Below are 6,000 nucleotides of genomic sequence, written 5' to 3' on the forward strand. Positions count from 1 at the left end.
TTTTCACATAAGTGAGTGAGGAGCTCCAGCTTCCAGCTCAGACACCTGTGGCTGGCCCTGGAGAAAGGTGGGATAGGGTCATCGGGCAGGAAATTAAAGGCAAATCTCTGCCATCTTCCAGTGCATCAATTTCCTTAATGTCAGTGTTTCCTGAACTTCAGGCATTTATATACTATTTTCATGATTTTTGCCATGCCCAATCCTCTTGTTTATTTTAAAAGAATTATTTTAAGGGGAATATTTCATACTTTGAATGGAAAACAAATATTTCTTGTCTTCCTTTCAGCAATGATGTCTAAAAATGTTGGTTTTTCCCACCCCAAAGAGCACCCAGCCCCAGCCGTTAGCCCACAGACGAACACCCCTCATCTGCCTGCTAGTCCAGTTGTAGCTTCTGTCATAATTTGGGGTGGGATAGCTTGGCAGACCCTGAATAGTAGGAAATGGATTTGGCAGATTATTATTTCTAATGAGCAGCCATAGCTTCTTCCTGTCAAGGACTTTTATTATATAGGTGTGGTATTGCCTTATCTTGGAGGAATGACTGATGGTTCAAATGACAGGCTGTCCGGAATAGGATGGGAGGTTTTCAGGTAGGGCACTTTGGCTCATATCAGGTGCAGTGTTATCTTCTCATGCTTGATGGGTGCCCACTGGAGCTGATGTCCATTCTTCTCATCCTCTCTCTACATGCTCTGCCCACTCTTTCCTGAAACATGCAACAACTCTCATACTTTGGCCAGAAGAGTGACATTCTTCTGTATCAAAGCTTTTACTCCCAAATGTCTACTTGGGGACCTTCAAACTGTATCCCAGCACATCCCGTTTGCTGTCTTGGATTTCCGTGGTGCAACTGTAGCCAAAATAGGAGCATTCTTAGGCTACCTTTGATGACCTCTTGGATAGAGGGGTTTAAGTTCTTAAGAGCAAGTTTCAGAGGAAGTAAGTTAGAAGAAATGCGTATGGCTCCTGCTTTCCCTCTTCCATCTCAGAAGCTGCAGTTATCAGGAGGGACATAGCTCAAGCATGCCTTTTGATTTAAGGTAAAAAAGGAGATATTTTGTTTTTCAGTAAGGCAGAATATATCTTAATGTAGTAATTGAATTTAGTTCTATTTAGTCTAGTTTGATGGGGGTAGATCGAGAGTTGGGAGGGAAGAATTGACATTGTTTAATACTTAACAGATGGATAGAAAACAAAAAGTTTAGGAGATAAGAATGTCAGAAGGTTACCAGCTGCTGTGAGTATACAGTAAAATGGAACTTATTTGAAAGGTTAGGCTTATGTTTATTAATACATGTCTCTCTTTCTATTATATTTTAGATTTACAAATTATTCAGAGGGAGAGCTGTCTTTTTGTCTAAATCTGGGTGGATTACTGTGTTCCAAAAAGGTATCTTTGTGTTTCATGTGAGCTGTACCTTATTATGCAAGAAGATGTTTCTACTCTTCTTGAATGGTAGAGAATTTGGAGTAGTAATTTGTGAGCATGTTAACTCTATGAAGCAGATTTCTTTCCATTCTCAAATCGGCATGTCTGAAGATCATTAATTATAGGAGGGTAAGTAAACTCCTCAACATGTGCATTAATTTTCATGTCACGAGACATGAAATTCTACTTCTAAGAAAGCTCATTAGGCAAGGGCCACCTTTATACTCGGGAAAGGGTAATTCACCATTGAAAATGGAGGGAATTACTCCACTGAAAGTTTTCTCATAGAAGTCTCTTGGCACTACTTCCTCATGCATTGCGTCTTATATCTAATGTGAAGTGGGTCAAAATGACTGCAAGTGTTGAGGGATGATGTGAGCCTGACAGGAGAAGCTTAGCCTTTGGAACCTCACAGAGTCTGGAGCAGTGACTTCCTCAGAGACGCTGGTCGATGCTTAATGCATGGATTGGGTCTCCCTAACTTCCCAGTGGAGAGTCAGTTGCTTAACTGTTTAGCAGGGGTTCTTTCAAAAGCAGTGAATTAGTTATTGTCCGAAAAGCTATTTGAAGATATACTAAGTACTATTATGGTTAAATTGAGGAAGGCTACTTTTATACACACCTTCTGTAAAAACCATTATATAATTCTTTGGGTCAAAAGGACAATGCATTAGGATAAATAAGAAGGAAATAAGAGAAGTCATCGAATAGAAAGTGGAACACTTGACAGGAACTCCACGTGTGGTAGGATGGATTGGTTCTAGGGTTACATAGGCTTGCCAAAGGAAAATAGATTTGTGGGGAGGGCAGTGGGGGGAAGGATGGGTAGGCTATTGATGGGAACCTGGTGAAACAATTGAAGCTCCAGGAACTTAAATATAAAACCAAACATGATATTTCCTTACAGTACCAGCTCTTTCTATCTTGTAAGCAAGTCATATCCAATCAATAATCATTTGTTGGGTGTCTGCTACACATTTATTACTATATTAGGATTTGTGAGAAAAATTGAAGTCTGAGAAATAAAGAGTCCTAGACCTCAAGGAGTTTATAAACTTACTGGGGAGCCAGGGTTTAGATCAGTAAGAGACTCAAAGAGAGCAATACAAGCAAGCAACGTAATCAAGGGCAAATGGTAAGTTTAAGGGAAAGGGTGCATCAACAAAGGCTAGGGTTCTTCATAATAGACACTTTGGGATAATTGCTGAAGGCTTTATAGGAAGGCGGCATTTGATCTAGGTCTTGAAGTGTTTTATTGTTTACCAATTTTAGATGGAAAATTCTTCCGCTTTAAGCCATTTCCATTTCAGATCAAGACTGCTATTTCTCACTCTTTCTTTACAGATTCTTCTACTTCCCCCTTACATGTTGGTATCCTTCAAGTTTTGTACTTGATCATCCTCCTTTTCTACTCACAACCAAACACTATCAATGTTATGGATTGAAAATTCAAATGAGAACAAAGACTGGCAAGGCCACATAAAAATGTAAGTCCAATAGATGGGATACAATAATGAATTATGGGGCTTGTGGTAAATGAAGACTTTTTGCCTGCCTAAAGGCATTCAAATTTATTTATTCTGTTCTTGCTCAACAAATCACCTTTTCTAGCTGGGATTTAGGTTGCCAGTGGGTGATCTATCATCTATCTACTGACTTCTCCTAAACTTTGTTTTCTAAGCCTGAGCTCTTCTGAGTTTCAGATTGATTTTTCTGAGTATCTAATAGTCACCTGCATGGAAGTCCCCCAGATATCTTAAACCAGGGGTTGGTAAGTTATAGCCTATGAGCCAAATCCAACCCACACACCTGCCCCACCTATTGGAACACAGCCACATTCCTTTCCATATTATCTATGGCTACTTTTACCCTGCAGAGGCAGACTTGAGTAGTTGTGACAGAGACCAAATGGCCAACAAAGCCTAAAATATTTGCTATCTGACCCTTTATAGGAAAAGTTTGCCAAACCCTGCCTTAAACCAACATATTTCCAAATGAACTTATCCTCTTCTCCCCCGACCCAACCATCCATTTACTTTGGAATCCCCTGGTTCCTTCCTCCACCTCACCTCCCTCATCTAAGACCTGTCCCTGAGACCTGACATTGCTCATACCTCTCCCCACCTCTACACTTCTCCCACCACAGCCCTGGCTCAGGTCCTCCCCATTTCTCAGCCCTCTTAGGATCTGTTATCTCTACATGAACATCAGATTTACATTTTTATCAAAACAAATCTGATCCTGTCACTTCCCTACTTAGAATCCTCCAGTGATGCCCCATTTCCTCACGGATACAGTACTCCTTTCTAATCACACAATCCCCTTTCTCATTTATACCCCTACCTGCATGTTTAGCCTTATCTCCTTCCATCCTCTCACTTGCTCCCTAAAGTCTGTCTTACTAATGTATTTGTCTTTGCTTTGAATGAATCATTCTCTCCTTCATGCCTCTGAGAGATGCACATGCTGTTCTCCTTTTATCTCTTGGTTTCATAGTTAGGGAACTTAATTGTCAAAATTCAACTTCAGCATCATTGCCTTTGTAGCATTGTCCCACCCCAATCTATCTTCCCCTGCCCAGCACCCCCGACACTCAGAGTCAAGGCCCCCTTCTTCTGATTCGGGACTGTATTATATATATAATTCTGTTAGAGTACGTCTCAAATTACATTCAGTTCTAATTACATTTAGTTCTCTCTCTTTCTGCTTTAGGTGTGAACTCCCTGAGAGATCCTGTCTTATATATATATTTATATCCCTAGAAGCTATCATAATGTTTGCCAGAGATTAGGTGCTCAATAAATGTTCAGAGAATTCCTGAAGCTTGTTACAAGTCAATAAGTTTTTAACAAGCAAGGACTAATCCCTAACCGATACACAGAACCTTTGCTGGAGGACCACCAGCCTTGGGCATAAATTGTAAATACAAGTCCGTGATTGATTAAATGATGGGTTAATTCAGGAGCAGAGAGACTCTTTTGAAAGGCAAATCATATTATGCTACGCACACTCTTAAAACCTTCCATCGTTTCCATTGCACGTAGAATAAAACTCCAAATCTTTGAGGTGACCAACATCAAGCTTGATTCAGCAGTCCAGCCTCTTACCACCCGCTCCCTGACTCACCACACTCTAGGCACGCTGACCTTTCTCCAGTTTCTCAAAAGCACCACTGTTTTCTGCTTTGGGGTCTTAGTACCTGCTTTCCATCTTCCAGGCAGACTCCTCTACTCTTCCTCTGACCAAATCCTATTAATTTGCCTGTCACAGTCCAAAGGTCACGTCCTCTGAGGGGCTTCCCCAACCTAGAATTCTCTGCTCATAGTGCCTGTTCTTTTCCATTACAGCACTCACTGCTGTTTATAATAGTATGCTTGTTTGTTGGTTGGTGAGTTTAACATCTGTCACTCTTCCATGTGAATGGAAAGTTCATATTGGTCATATTGGTTTTGTTCACTACTGGCATCACCTGGTACATGCTGGGCGCTCCATACGGATTTTCTGAATTAACTAATAAATGAAAAGGGAAACAGTCTGGGTGTTTTTGAAAAGAGAGGCGGTTAGATCTGTCAGCAGTCTGTAGGATAGATTGGAGGGAGGAGTAACAGGGGCCCACAGAAGCATTAGGAAGCCCTTGCCTCTGTGTGAGGCGCAGGTGTTTCAGAACAACTGTGATCAAGAGGGGATAGGAGGGAAGAGGCAAAAGTATCACTCTTTTCAAATTCTGTTCTTTCCTACCAGGAAAACTCAAGAGAGAAACCTCTAAGGATGAATAAAAAGGTTAAATAAGTTGGCCATTTTCAAAAATATGTGTACTAAAATCATAGCTTTCCTACAAACTGAAAAAATACCCTGGGAAAAATATCCCATTCAAAACAGCAAACAAAAAATTTAAAAATTGTGAATAAACTAAGTGAGAAGTATATGAAAGACCTTAAAGAATCACAGCAAAGTTATAAAGAAGACTTCAATAAATCTTTGAATTACCATATTCTTTAATGAGAAGCCTCAATCTTATTAAAGGTGAATTGTACCTATATTAATCTATAAATGTAAGGCAATTCTTTTCAAAGTGCTCAGTTGATTTTTACAAAATGATTTTAAAGTTCTCCTAGATGAATAAACGTTTGAGAAGCAAAAACACCTTTGAAAAAAAAAGAAAGAAACAATGAAGAGGAAGCTGTCTTTTTATATATTAATAATTTTAAGCTATAATAATTAAAACAGTATAATAAGCAGTGTAAGAACAGCCAAAGAAACTATTGAAGCCAAGAGAAAATTGAGAAATGGATCTAGTATTTATAAAAGTTTTGGATATGATAAATAAGATATTTCGAATCACTGAGGCAAGGATAAATTATTCAATAAACAATTTTGATACACTGTAAAAATAGTGGAAAAATGGAAATTAAATTTCTACCTATACCCAAATCATTTAAAAAAGTATTTAAATATATATAATATATTACATATACTATATACTATAATATATAATATGTATAAATGAAACCGTTAAGATATTATGAGAAAATATTCATCTGATCTTTGAGGGAGGAAGTACTTTCCAT

General features: G+C 38.9%; 1 long non-coding RNA gene across 1 annotated transcript in view; it reads left to right on the forward strand.

The window, feature by feature from the left end:
• Positions 1-4,393, forward strand: part of LOC138917850 (uncharacterized) — a 68,618-nt gene extending 64,225 nt beyond the window's left edge. The window contains exons 5-7 of the long non-coding RNA XR_011426416.1: positions 1,324-1,393; positions 2,777-2,919; positions 4,145-4,393. This is a non-coding gene — a long non-coding RNA (uncharacterized lncRNA). The remainder of the gene's footprint in view (positions 1-1,323; positions 1,394-2,776; positions 2,920-4,144) is intronic.
• Positions 4,394-6,000: the final 1,607 nt, after the last annotated feature.

This window comes from Equus caballus, chromosome 15, assembly GCF_041296265.1.
Source record: "Equus caballus isolate H_3958 breed thoroughbred chromosome 15, TB-T2T, whole genome shotgun sequence".
Lineage (NCBI taxonomy): Eukaryota > Metazoa > Chordata > Mammalia > Perissodactyla > Equidae > Equus > Equus caballus.